This window comes from Strix uralensis, chromosome 5 (genome assembly GCF_047716275.1).
Source record: "Strix uralensis isolate ZFMK-TIS-50842 chromosome 5, bStrUra1, whole genome shotgun sequence".
NCBI classification, from domain to species: Eukaryota; Metazoa; Chordata; class Aves; order Strigiformes; family Strigidae; genus Strix; species Strix uralensis.
The window spans coordinates 76,188,031-76,202,971 of record NC_133976.1 but is presented as its reverse complement, the minus strand read 5'-3'; the positions used below and the strand labels follow the sequence as shown (position 1 = coordinate 76,202,971).

The 14,941-nt window shown below is 41.6% G+C and overlaps 1 protein-coding gene across 1 annotated transcript in view; it reads left to right on the top strand.

Annotated features, from left to right (window-relative positions):
• The first annotated feature begins 223 nt into the window (after positions 1–223).
• Positions 224–14,941, top strand: part of PTN (pleiotrophin) — an 82,747-nt gene continuing 68,029 nt past the window's right edge. The window contains exon 1 of the mRNA XM_074871779.1: positions 224–568. The gene's annotated coding sequence lies outside the window, so the exon portion shown is untranslated. The remainder of the gene's footprint in view (positions 569–14,941) is intronic.

The following is a 14,941-nucleotide window of genomic DNA, read 5'->3' as shown; positions in this document are numbered from 1 at the left end:
CCTTAAAAAAGCCCGTTACCGGCCCGCGGGCCATGCCCGCCACAGCGGGGGCCGCGCCGCGCCGCCCCGCCGGGCTCCCCCTCGGCGGCGGGCGCACGGGGAGCCGCGGCCGAGCCCCCCCCCGCCGGCGGAGCGGCCCCGTCCCGCCCCCTCCCCACCCCCCGGCGCCGGGGGCGAGGCTGCCCCGCGGGTGACCCGCCCGACGGGCGCGCCCCCGCCGCATCACACGAGGGGGCAGCGCGGCCGCTCCCTCTGCCCCGCCGCCCGCCTGCCTCCCTCCTGCCTCCCTCCTCTCGCCGCCTCGCTGCAGCCCGGGCTCTGCCGAGTCAAAGCGCGGATCAGGTTCCCTGCCTCCAGTATAAAAATCTCGGCGAGAAATCTCCGGCGGGAGAGAGGGACCGTGCGCGGGAGGAGCGGGGCGGGAGGCGGCGGCCGGCGAGCCCGTCCGTGGGGGAGCGAAGGGACGCGCTGCGGCGGCGGCGGCAGCAGAAGCAGCAGGCGCTGCTCACCGGGGACGTCCGCGGCTCGCCCCTCTCAGCTGCGGGAGAAGAGCTTTTTGCCGCCCGAAGTAAGTCCGAGGGGGCGGCGGGGGCTCCTGGGGTCCGCCTGAGGGATGGTCCCGCCGCGGGGGAGGGTGGGGAGCGCTTTCCCCCCGTCCTGCCCCGGCTCTAGGGGATTTGCCCCCGCGGGGCTCCGCAGCCCCGGCCCTTCCTCGCCTCCTCTCGCCGCCCGGCGCCGCGGAGCGGGGCCGTGGGGTCGGGTGGGACTCGGCGGGGTGGTGGGGGAGCGCCTGCTGCCCTGCAGGCACCTGTCCGAGGGGCAGGCGGGAGCCGAGGTCTGGGGGTGCCGGGGAGCGGGACGGGGTGGCGGGGTTGGCCGTGCTGGGGAGCGCTGCCGCGCCTGACGGCCGCCCCGCTCGTGGGAGCGTCAAAAAGCCACGGCAGGGTGAGAAGGAGAGAGGTGGCCGTGGGGGACGTGAGCCAGCGGCGAAGGGAGGCAGGAGTCCTCGCGCTGATCCGTTTCGAGAGGACAGAAGGGCAGCGGAGTGACCCCAGAGCGGCAAACCCCCTGCGGGTCCCAGTTGCCCGGTGCCAGGAATGTCCCGGCTGAGACTCGGGATGATCAGGTTAAATTGGAGCCTCAGACTGAGCACTTTAACTGATTTTTTTCTTGGGACTTTGCCTTCTTATCCCTAGTTTACTTCTAGTGGAACAACTGAATCTAGCAAGTGCTGATAGACCTGTTTAAAACTGTTGTTGTTAGTTTCTGTCTTTCTTTTCCTCTGGAGGGAGAGGTTGGGAGAAAACAGGAGTTAACAACGGTGAAAACAGAGTTTTCTCCTGTTGAGCATACGCATTGTTCCGTAAATGTGTCCTGGTCTCCAACACTGATGCTTCTAACTCCTTACCCTCCTTCATCCTCTCCTTTTTAAAAGTAGATCTTTTTATAGGGCAAGGGTAGTTTTCATTCTTCAGGAGCTCATCTGCTCCTTTGACATGTTCCAGCTGCCTGTCGCACACCTCTCTCTTCCACGCTGCAAGTGGTTTGCCTTGGCGGTGAATGTCTACTATGTGTTAGCTCCGTGACACACTCTGCAGCTGGATTCTAGGATGTAAACCCTAGAGACTAGGTTGTTCTTGGGACTACTGTGGAAATGTTTGTGACATGCATAAGTCTTTTTCGGTGAGATAACCCTTCAGCTATGGGTAGGGGTAGGTGTTTTAACTAGATCCTGTTTGCCCTAAATGACTTGTATTAAAGTGGAAGAACGCTTTACCTGTGGCTCATCAACTCTTGAACTCTCTGCCCTTTCCTTGTTTTCCCTTTGGAGCTTGATTTCTTTTGAGCTTTTAGCAAAGTTCAACTTTTTGGACAAGAAATAGACTGAGTATGTAACTGTGCTAGGTAGAAGGAGGGAAGAGTTGGAGAGAAAGAGAGAAGGGAAGGATATGGGAAAATTTGTTATAAAGAAGTACTTGACTTTTACATTTTCTAGACAGTGTGCTTGAGCTAATTTACAAAGCAAATTTTAAGGTTTTTTAAATTTTTCCCCCCTGTGTATTTCTGTTTCCTGCCTGCAAAGAAATAAGAATTTTTTAAAAAAAGGAAAAAAATGTCTGAACTTTTGATCAAGAGAAATAGTCCAAAGGGAAAAATGAACCTGTGTATTTGTGACAAAATTTGTTAATTTGCTGTAGCAATGAAAATTTGGAAGTGAATTGAGAGGGTACTTCATTGGAGAGGACGAACAAGGAAAAAAGCAGCAACAAAAAAACCCTGCTGCATAATTTAGTGATTCTTCCTGAAGAGAAGGAGAGCAGGGGTTTAATATACTCCTGTCTCCAGGCTAAGCTAAACTGTTTGGTGACTTATGAAGCTTTGGATGAAATTGAAGGACACAAACTGACTGGTGTTAGCATGCTCCAGAGCAAGCTCTTGCATGGAAAAAAGAGAAGCCAGCAACATATCTTTCTTTTACAAATGGTAAGTCTTTTTTTATAGTGTAGAAGTGGCCTAAGAAAAACAGACATTTTGCAATTATCCAGATGTCTATCACCAGTTATTTGAGATGCAGTCTGAGGCTGGTACATCCTTGACAGCAGAAGGTTGGTTTTATCATAGTATTATAAAACAGTGCTGCTATCACAGTACCATATGCCTTTATTCCTCTATGCCCATTCTGACACTGAGGACACTTTAGAGGCATATCTTATTCCTGACACAACTGTACTGATGGACTTTTTGTGTAGATTCATCTTTCTGTTGCTAATGTGAATATTATTACTTAGCTGACCTCCAGCAGTCACGGCTCCAGCAAGGTACTTCCCTGACATGTTCTGTATTTCTTCTTGATCATTCTGGGAATGGTTGTTCCTGAGTCCTCAGATAACGATTAAAAATAATCCTTTATAGAAGCTTTGAACATGCACTCATTTAACTCATACTCTTATTTTAGTGTGTTTTTGTGACAGGAAAGATACAATTTATCAAGTGTGATGGTGCAACAAGTGTTTTAGCATAACACTAGGGCATTAGGGATGGAGCTGGCATTGCCCATGAAACCTCCTGCTCTGTTCAGGCCCCCTCATTACCTACACTCCCAACTGTGGTGTTTTCTGTGGGAACTGGTCTTTAACAATGTACGCTTTGCTTCGATATTTACAACCTCTTGCTGATCAGTGTATCAAAAGCATTTTCATTTAGAGGATTCATTTCAGGACTTTAATTGAGGAAATCTCTTTGTTTCAAGCCTCTATAATAAACTATTCAAAGTGCTGTCTTTGAACGAACTAGGTCACTGTAACGCGCACACACACAGAGTGATTCTCATCTGCTTAGGGTAGCCTGCATTCGGTTGAGCCATATCCCTGGTGAGCTTGTCCCTAATTTATCCTTCTTGGACTGGCTTGTTCACAGGGAGCTTATGCTGAAAATTCACTGCTGGAGGTCATTCTCCATTCTTGGCATCTCTGGCAGCCTTAAGCTTAAATTGCAGCCTCATTTTCTATCCAATCAATACCACTCTTATGTGGCTGAGTTTCCATGGTGCCCCCAATCTTCTGTCTACATATTGATGTCTGACAGCAGGAATAGCATTCTGTGTTGCTATATATACTTACTAAACCTGTCAAAACTATTTAGGGTCTGTCGCACTAATTTATATCCATATCCTGATATTATTTGTATCTGTTGAGCTTTGACTGATGGAACTCGCTGCACTAAGGAATCAGCCTCAACAATGCACTCCAGGGATGGCTCAAGGGATGGACGTTTTGAGAAAGGGAAAAAGACTCTCTTCTAGAGTAGCTGGGGTAGTCTAGAATCCTTTGAGCACAATAGAGTCATTTTGAAAACATCCAAGTCTCAATGGCTCCAAGTTAATGCTTTGGAAATCATTCTCCATTGTGCTGCTTTGAATGCATAGAGGGTCCTCTCCGATGGAGATGTGGAGAGGAAAATAGAACAGTGGGCATTGTCAAGTGTTCAATGTGCATTTGAGGCGAGTTGGGGGAAATTTGAGTCAGTTGTTTCACATCAACTTTCTTCAGCAGAAGCACTGTGGAAAAATGAAATTAAAGGATCGAGCCATGTCTTCTGTAATGTGAATGTTTGTGTTTTACTGCAGTAACCCACAGGGCATTGTAGTTGTGTAAGAAACGGTATGGCCGTGTCTCTGTGGATTGGCACAGCAGCAACTAAACAGGATGAGAAAAGACATATCTTCTGTGTGTCGTTAACTTCCAAGGGACTGATACTTGTTATTTGTGCCAATGGTAATAGACACTAAATAAAAAACTGTAGATTTTTTTTTTTTTTATTTAAATATGCTTTGCAAACCATTGATCTTGTATCAAACAGATGTGGTCATCACCTGGAGAAACTCTTCAATCCTGCTGTCTTTAACATGAGCTTGATCCAGCCCATGAAATGAGTTGGCTGTCGGTATGGAATTTGCTGCTTAAAATTTTGTTTGCGCTGAGTTGCCAGAAGAACTGATTTTATGATGCCAAGTTCACTAATACTTTTCAGACCCTCTTCAGGCTCCTACAGTCTTTTCACTAGTGAAAAGTAAGGACCTTTAAGACTTTAAAGGCCATGTTGCAGGTGGTGTTTGACATTGTGGTTCAGTTTGTTAAGCTTTCAGCAATGGCTTACCTTACCATGGTAGAAGGAGTCAGAGGGACTTTACCAAACTAGACACTCTCTTAGCCAGTATATCCCACCTTATTTTATTCCAAGGAGTACAGTTACTGAACCATTTAAAATATCTGACTCTACTTCCTGCAGTGGCACCATGATGATTTTTTTTTTTTAAACTTTTCTCATTTCCTTGCTTGCTTACATATGTGGGAGTGACTTTTTTAAAAACTGTAGTCATCTTGCAGACTGCTTTTTAATGTCTTTCAGACCGAAGGTTGAGAGACCACAGCTGTAGGCAGTTTCACGGGAGATGAGGGGGGAACGTGAATATCATAAAGAGCTAGATACATTACTGATGCAGCCAGGTGATTTCCACCCCCTCTGTCCCTCCACTCCAAAAAGACTCTGCCCTTCCTTGCTTTCCCAGAATAGCAGATTCTGGTTTCAATGTGGATAATCTCTGGAGGTGAGAAGTAGTCTTAAGTCGGAGGTAAGATCCAGTTTTGTTACATTAAGAAAAATGTATTACTGTGTTAATTTGGGCCCTAGGAGCACGTTGCTTTGCAAGTACCATTGATTGCATGGCAGCTGCAACGGAGGGGTTTAGGGCAGAAGAACATGACAAGAGTTGGGGATTTTCTAGTAAAAATAGTCTCTGAAAATGAGTAGTGCTTGGGGCTCTAGTCCACTGCCATTTAGTAAACTGCAAAGTTCAAATTTAAACTGGACCTTTCTCCTCTGAGGCCTGCCAGCACTATTTCAGAGCTTATTAAATGTTTCATGAGAGTGTTATAAAAGTCTTCCTTCCTCATTAGTTTCTACAGAGTTTCAGTGTAGCTTGGACGTTGTAAACATCCCCTGTTTAGTTAGGGAATGATACCATTGTCAAGTGCCTGTGGGGAGGGAAGAGAAAGAGGAGAAATTCTCAGTCCAAATGCTTGCCTTGACACTGGTCCGCAGCTAGCTAACAGTGTAAATGAAATTCAGTTTTTGCCATCTTCAGACGATATGTTTGGAGCAACTCACTATCTGTATGAGTTCTCCTCCCAGGAGTAAAACCAGACAGAACAACTTGGAGGGAAGAGTTGGCTGGATGGGCTCTTCTTTCCTTCATCAAGCCTCTCTCTATGCACCCGGACTGATGCTCTCTTGCCTTAGTAGGGCTGGTCCAGCTGGCAGCAGAGACAGGCACAGACAATGAGGTTGAGTTTCAGGCTTGAATGCAAAGTTGGTCTTGATCTTCTGAGATCATTAAGGAAGATAGACCACTCTGCTTCTGACCACCATTTGACTTTGCTACCTGCATCTGTCTGTTGCCTTAGGCTGTCCCCGAGGACTAGAAAGGTAAAAACCAGATAATTGGGCTATACGGGTATAAAAGACAGGAGGAATTACCTGTGTATTGACACAAGCAGTAAATATATAGATATCTGTGGAAGTCAGAATGGCCCTGTCTGATTGCAAGAAGCAAAAATGACTGAACTTGCTTCTCAAATTCAGTTCCATTGGATATCAGGCACAAACCCTGTTTTGTTCTTGTGTTTTGCTTCTCAGAACCACGCAAACAATGGCATTAGTTTCATAACCAACTAGAGATGATCTGACTATTGCATTTAAGGCTTCCTTGTTTCGACCGGATCACTAGTACAACAGATTTATTTATGTATTTATTTTTTTAGCTATACTTCTCACACATCATGTATCTCAAAGTGCAAAAGAGTCTTAGTAGTGCAGTGCAAATGTATGCGCCCATCTGTAGCCAGCAACAGAAGGCTCACAGTCTGGAGCATCTTTGCCTCCATGACAGGAGCATCCAAAATGTGCTTAATACTGTGTGTAGGTAGTTCTCATACCAAAACCTTTTTATTTAAAAGTAGCTATTTTACAGGTGGGTTGTTTTTTTTGTTTGTTTGGGTTTTTTTGTTTTTTTGTTTTTTTTTTTTTTTACAGGTTTACAGCATGCAAGTAACAGTGGAAAGAATGACATTGTCTCAAAATGCCCATTTTAACATTTCTGTGATGCTTTTCTAGGCACTTTTATAGACAGTAATGGATGGAGCTTTTAAGAAAGGTCTATTGTCTTTGAAAGTGATATAAGGAAGGGACTTAGAAATAGCCTTGTTAGAAGGATGGCACCTCTAATATGGTGCTGTTTCTGCAGTGTTACAGAACTACAAGGTCACAGTTTCCTTTTGGACAGCTGAATTTCTTCCATTTCCATACTGAGATTTATTTCAGCTTGCTAAGAATCATATTCTTCCTGTTAAGCAGAGATTCGTAATAAACCAGACACACCTACTCCCACCATTATTCAGGGAAAGTTGATGCTTCAGCAAGAACTTCATCAAAATAAGGGCTACAGAGTTCAACCTAAGATTTAGAAAGGGTGCCCACCCCTTTGTTTTGGTGACAAATTCTTCAAAATAAGACACAAATGAGTTATAATGCTGGTAAATGGTTGTGACTCTTCTTGTACTTCTTGCAGCAGAATCTCATTACTTTCATTGGAAGTGCCTTTAGAGTGAAGCACCTTTTAGTAAATTAAAGATAAATCAAGAGAGTGTTCTGCTATTCTGTCTTAAATCTGGTAGGAAAACACTTTTTTTCCTTTAGTTTGAACAATAAAAATTATGTGTTCAAAAGTAGCCTCCCCACCCCCACCATATTAAACAGAAATAGTTTAAACTTCTTGTCCTATCTACTTAGGGTTGTTTCTCCTGGAAACCCAGTCTTCTGTGGTAGTACCTTAGCTTTCCGTCCAGTGCTGCTGAAAGGCCCCTGAGATGCAATGATTGCTTTCCCGATAGCTTGTGACACCTGACTGCCTGGTTGTTTGGATTGCTGCCTTCCCAGAGGTCACAAAGATGTTTTTGTTTGCACAAGAGTCACTTGCTTTTATTAGAAGCCTGCCTGGGTGCAGCTGATATGCAGTAGGGACCCAGGGGCTGGAAAAAAAAATAAAAATCTAAAGCCAACAGATAGGATTTTCAGAAATCTTCCAAAAACGTTGCAAGCTTTGATTCAGGAACTTCATGTCATTTCACTTATTAAATCCTCACTTTCCTAAGATGTCCCTTTAGCCCATGTTTCTTTTCTGATTTGCGCGTTGTCAGATGCTTTTGCTAATCTCTGTAGTTGATGCTTGCTTAAGTGATTATTTGGCAGAAGTGTGTGAGCAGGCGTGTGTGTGATTGTCGTTGGCATGACAGTTAGTATGATATGGCATTAGCATACTTGCTCCATGCTGCAGGCCACCTCCTCTTCTAGGCATACTTATGCAGCAGGGAAAAAAAAACCCAAAACAACAGAAAGCCATGGGGGAGCCAGTTATTTGTATGGTGATATTCTGGCCAGTTTGACCAAAGACCTACAGAGTTCAGAGGAGCCTAAAAGCTGCTCTCGTTTTCCTTCTATTACTAATCACAAACAGATCATTCACCAGCAGAGGATTTATGAGCTGCAGGGATTATGGGCTGCCTAAATAGGGGTATCTACGTTGAATCTAGTTCTTGGGAATTTCCCTGCACTTGCAAAATAGCGTGGGAACCGTATTTATGGGGTGATAAAGAAGAAAAGGCAAGCTCCGCTCCATGTTTGTTAGCTCACGAACCTGTCTTTAAATGGGACATAGAGTTTAAATTTGTGTTTTGGACTCATTAATATGGAACAGCCATTGGGATTATAGGTGTATGTGCCTTAAGAGGTGTCAGTCTCTCAATTGCTTGTAATTTGAGCTATAGTCTTTGCATGTCTTGTGCATTGGAACAGTTTTAGGGACTATGAGTTTTCTCACTGAGATAATAGTGGGATTTACTTAGACAATGTAAATGTAAAAGTACATATGAAACCTTTGCTTGATCGGTGCCTTAATTTATAAGATTAAACACAGTTAGCGGAAATAAAAATCTTCAATGATACAATAGGCATTCAGGTGCATGCCCTTTATGGGTGGGTGGGTGGGTATGAAATCTCTTGTGATAACTTTTATAGCAATACATTTACTCTGGAGCCTTCAGCAGCTTCACTTGATATTTTTCTGGACACCTATTTAAGCATGAGCTGCTCCTGTATTTTTGGTTAAAATCAAGCTATCGAAGAGCTGGTTTTCTCTTCCACTTTCTGATATAAACTTCTTCTATCTGTCCATGTTAATAACTGTACCTTTCCAAGGCACGGTGTGGGCTGGGCATAACTCCCTGACAAAACTCGTCACTGTACGACCACCTGGTGCTGTGAAGGTTCTGGCTTTTCCTGATGAGAGGTGGAGGCTGCCCTCTTCCCATGGGATCAGTCCTCGGTTATACCTCTGAAGGGAGAAAACTTCTGGGCTTAACATCTGAAATGGTTTTGTGAAGCTGTTTGGAATCAAAAATGTAGGAAAGTGGGGAACATGGTCTCTCCTTGTCCCTAACTACTTGCAAAATTCGTCATGTTTTCACGATGAAAAAATCTGAAGTTCAAAAAGGGATGAGAATGGAAGGAAAAGTGGGTGAAGTCCTTGCTCTTAAGTATAACTTTGATCTAGAAAAGTTATTTTGAGGCTGTTTCAAAAAATATTTATAGATCCTTTTAGTATTTTGCAACTGAGATAATATTTACAAACACCCGTTCTTATACAGTAGCGTAATGTGCTACATCGTCCTGGCCTTTCTTTGGCTGCTTTTCTGTACCCAAATACGGCATCTCTGTGCTAGTTTTCACAAAAGGTGAGAGCTCTTAAAAATGCCTGGAGATTGAATACTGACATGCAAGGAGAGGACTAAAAAACAAAGGGAGTATATTACAGCATGTACTTTGTTCATTTAATTGCTATGTACTATAGTTTAGTTTGAATTATTTATGACTATATCTACATGGAAGTAGTCCTTTAAATAAGAACCCCTTCTCCTTGTGCAAACCACAACTAGGTTGAGTGGATATGGAGGCTGTGCGTTTTTATAGAGAAAAATAATGATATGTATAGACACTTTGCTCCAACATTGTGCTTTATACACGTACATCAAAAGTGAGTCTCTGGAGAAACTTTCCAAACTGTAGGGATGTGTAGCAAAAATGTGTTATCTAACTTTAGACTTTCCAATTGTGCAACACGTACTATAAATGACAAGTTCACATCTTTCTGTATTGATGCTTTCAGCATGTGCAATAAGGTTCTAATTCTAGTTGGGATTTTACCAAGTGAGATTTCTCAAGTAATTGTAGGTGGGAATTTCTTGTCTTATTTAAATAGGAACTTCTGAAACAAACAAAAAACCCAAAGCAGGAGAAGTCTGTGAAGTGTAAATTATCTGTCTAAGTCAAGAAAAATTGAGGTTGAAATATTTCACATCAGGCTTATCGAAATGTGAATTTTCGAGTTACTGAATCCAAGATTTCTGTACCAGTGTGTATCTGAACTAGTGTGTATCTGAACTCTTGCAGCACATAATGGGTATTGAGGGAATGAAAACAAGATCTTGAGCCTACATATGAGGTGGATAGATCCATTGGCTACAGTAAGATCTTTGTGATGCCCTATGATGTCCGTCTGATGCGTTCGTTATGGCATTTTTATGATCATGATGTCTCACAAAAAAGAGTGGTATAGTATACAGCAATGGGGAAGGAGGAGCATTTTCTCAAATTTATCCTTTTCTGATCAGTTTAGGTTTTTTTTCAAAATATACCTTTGAAAATTAGAATATAATTGTAATAATTGTAAACACTTGTAAACAATTGTAATAATCGTAAATTATTACAAAAATATTTCTTTACAAAATAATTTTAAACACTTGTAATAATTTAAAATTGTTGTTTACAATTATTACTAGTATAATTATAAATTGAATAAAAATGGAATTTTGATTCCATTTTTTCCCAAAGCCTTGTGTATATTCTTTTCAGTTGCTCCACAGGACATGGTGTTTGGATTGTCTTTTTTTTTCTCCTCCCTATGTAGTCATAGCTTCTGTTGCAAAAGACATTTTAGCCTAAGTTGAGTGTTAAGTAGACCCTTAACCTAGAATAATATAGTTTTCACTGCCTGATGCAGTGTGTGATTTGTGTGAAATGAAAGGAATACTTTTAAAAATCTCATTTATATATGTCTTCTCTTCCCTCAGGATCAAAAAAGTATTCTAGGCTTAAAAATGTTTTGAAGTAGCAGAATTTACAAGCTGTGGCAGCTGATGCCAGGTTTGCTGCCCACTTTGAGCAGCCTCGCCAACTTCTCTAGTTTCCTTGCTGATTCCTGTCCGGTCCCAGTTTTGCTGTCTGGCAAAGCTAAACCACTGAAGGCTGCTACTGCTTCTATAGCTGTGAAATAGGTCTGGATTTTTCTAAGGCATGGCTCAAGCCCTGTGATTAGTAGTCCAATTGTACAAGATATAAAAGTGAATGGAAGAGCGTGGGTTGAGTTCTGTAAAACCAGGGTTATGTGGACTGCTTAAAACTCTTTGCAAGTAGCCTTCATCTTCCTTAGCTTTAAATGTTCATAGATCTGAAATGGATTCTTCCCTGAACAGATAAACCACACCTAAGCTGTTTTGGTTTTGAAGATGTATTTCCATAACTCTGAATAGCTGAGGTTTCCTTAATCTTAATTCTGAATCCCTGTGTCTCTAATGTCCTTATTTTTATAACCCCAACTTCTCTTTGATTTAACCTCTCTTCTATTTAAATAGTGTAGTAGGTCATCTTTCATAAATATTACACATTCTCTCATGTTTCTCGTTTTCAGTGGCCTTTTAGAGCCCCATGCCTAGTTCTAAATCAGCAAAACATTCCAGCTTAGTGGAAATTTAACCTGTCATTCTATAATTGCATTATAATTTCCATAGTCAAACTTTTTTTCATATTGCAGTTTAAAGTTTTAGAAACACTATTCTAAAGTTTTTGTCTAGTCTGAATGACTCTTCTGCTAAGTACTAGGATGTGACATCTTTTGTCTCCAGAGATTTTTGCTGTCTAGAAGTTAATTCAGTAATCATTGGTATATAGCGGTATGTAAGCACATATGTGTTTTTGTTCCATTAGACTTCAACGTGTCTGGTGAATTTTATCTGATATTTGTGTTGTCCAGTTGTCTGGGTAGCTGCGAGGACAAGGACCTCCATACTGTTGACTAATACAATTTTATATGGGCAGCACATTTTGTCGCGTTGTTTTTCAGATGATTCATAAATGCACTCAACAACACTGATCCTAGGCTGAACTTTGGGTGTTACAACCCTTTCTTCCATACGAAGAACTGATTATTGTTCTTACTCTGGGATTCTCAGTTCCTTGGCTAATATTTAGAAAGTGACAGGACCTTAACCACTTATCCCAAGATTACCAAGCTCTCCTAATTGCTTTTTCAAAGTCTTTGAAAATCCAAACGATTTACATCTAGTGAAAAATAGCCAGGATAAGTTTTTAAAGGCTTCTTGTAGATTAGTGATGCATAGTTTATCATTGTGAAAAATGTGGCTTTTTAGACTTTTCTAGTTTGTGAGGCTTCTATTTCAGGCTAGCTGGTTTACACTTGCCTTTAACTGATTTTTCTCAGCTCTGGAAATGCAGTTTAGTGAAACCGAATTTCTCAAGCTTTTTTTTTTATTTTTTTTTTTTTTTATTTTTTAAATTGACTTTATTTTATTTTCCCTAATTCTGTCTGGCAGTTCTACGTCAAGTTCTCGTACATAAACCTAAGGCACACATCTCTCTTCCCTCCTTTGAAGTAAAAACTGAAGCAGAGGAGCCATTAACTTCTGTGCAATCTCTTTTTCTGCCCTCATTGAGTTTTTTGCATTAGGGTAGTCTGCCGTATATTCTGCAGGAGCCACCGGCTCTTCTGGAGTTCCAGTTTCCCATGTGCTTAAGGAATGCCTTATTACTTGTCACTATGTATTTGCCTCCTTGTTCCTCAACCTTGCTCTTGGACCTCTTAATCTCCATTTTGCATCTCACCTGCCAAAGTTGTTCTCTCCTATTAGTTTCACTCAGGCTGGATTTCCCTTTTCTTTCTCTTAAGGGTATTCTGTGAGTGAATAAATTCTTAAACTACATTTGAGAGATCGTTGGTTAGTTGTGGTGGTGTTTTTTTTTTTTTTTTTTTTCTTTCTTTCTGAGTGGCCAGAAGTATCATCAGTGATTGCACTTTGGCACCCTTTCAGAATATCTGTGCTCATTCCTTTCATGCTTTATTAAAGGAAGGTTCACGGGGAACAGAAAGAAGTGACTCCCAAACATTGTGCTTCTTGAAGCCTGGTTCTCTTAGGACTGGTAGTGACCTCCCAATTGTAGCATCCGCTATAATCAGGGAGTAACTTTGGGGTGAAGATTTCAAAGGACTGTGAGAGAATTCTATGTTTATATCCTATGGAAATGTATTTGAACTATTGCAAATCTTCCTTTGGAAATTAATCTAGAAACATAGCTAATTCCTGAATCAATTCTTTTCCACTGTTTGGGACTAGTTCATTGTAGCTTTTCCTTCTGAAAGCTTCAAACCAGCTGCCAACATATGATTACACTGACAAGAAATAATTTTTAAAAATTATTTCATTTTCACATTTCTAGAAAATGGTAATGTTGTCATCATTTGATCACCAAGTATTTTACATAGATCATCTCTGGTCTGAATTGGAGGCTTGTCTTCTATCATCCCCAAGACTGTAGCTCAGAATTTGTAGTTGGAAACACTCCCCTAATGTACTTCCTTGCAAGGAAAAGCTCATTGAAGAGAGCCTGAAAAGTCAGATTTGTACTTTAGAGTTCTTCCTCTTTCTTACTTGGTATGAGTGCAAGTATAGCTCAAGGTTGTACGTTTTCTCTTTTTAGAAGAATCCCCTCTAAGCATTTTAGCTAAAGGCCAGATCTAAAGTCCGTCCAAGTAACTAAATATGTATGTAAAAGTAAATGCATATATGTATGTAGACTCATTGTGAGTTAGATTGTCTGTATAATTTAACATTTTTTGTGTTACTGCTTTTTTTTGATTAATACTTGAGCAAACTGTGCTCCAGGAAGCTGTTTGTGATATCAGAAGTGCAAGCTGATTGCACTCGTGTATTGATGCCCTGATGCTTTCCAGCTGTAGTAAATGGACAACTATTTGAAAATAAGTATGTTAGAGTTGGAAAATCCTGTGAAAACTACCCATTTTCCCTTAAGTCTGACTGAGTTCAATTAATGTGATGCTGACTTAGTCTTCCTGCATCTCACAGAGAATGTTTTTAACATTACCTTTTTGTAGTACATTCATACTTCTAAAATGTCTTCCATTTAACTTCTAGAATTATTCACATTCTGGGCAAAATTGATGCTCCCCCCCATTTTCTATTATGGAAAATCAAGACTTAGCAAGTTGAGGTTACAGGTACTTTAAAGTTATTACCTTTTAAGTAATGAGTCCCAAAGCAAATCTTTGGGAATAGGAGGAATATATTGTTGCATCCTTCATTTTGAAGCTATCTCCTGTGCTCAGTGGTGGTGGGGAGGACAGGGTTTGGGCATCCACTTACATGCTTACTCCTTAGCAGGTCAGGAACAGCCCCTTCTCCAGGTTGCATCTCTGTGCACAGATGGAGTGAGGGAGATGGGAGACAGTAATGTGTTATCACCAACTGATGTCACAACAAACAATCTCAAAGACTCTGTGCATCTTTTTTTCTATTTTGATGCATGCTGGCATTTCTTTAGCAGAAGCAAATCAACTTATGCAAACATATGCCAAGAGCAGGAAGGAAAGGCTAATTGATCAAGAAGAATGAAATGGGCTTCTGTATTTAACAGTTTTGGGGTTTTTTTTTGCTAGTGGAACAAGATTTATAATAATGATTACTAATCATAAAGGTCACTCAAGCCCTTTCTTAAATTCATATATTTAGAGAAAAGCATCTGTAAAGGAATATATGGAAAGAGCCAGTTACGGATCTCAGCTGGGTGATACATACATGTTCTTCCTTAATTTTTAGCAAACTAGTACATGCAAGTTAGGTGCATTGCCACTTGTAAGCCCTGTCTCTCAGCATTTCCATATAAGCCTGTTAACAGGATTGGGCTGGACTTAAGAAAGAGCTCGTTCCTATTCTTGGTGAGCTCAAGTGGCTTTTATGTAGGATGCTGTGAATGGGCACAAGGGCTTAGTGCTTCTTGTCATCATGTGAGTCGCTGAATGCATTACAGTTTTTGCCATGACACACGCAGCATCAGGAGTAACAGAAGCCAACCTAGGTTGCAGTTAAGCTCCCACTTCTAATGATGGTGCTTTTAGATTACTTGCCTATGACACCTCTGAGTGTGGCAAGTTAAGGAGTGACAACAAGTAGTTTTTGTT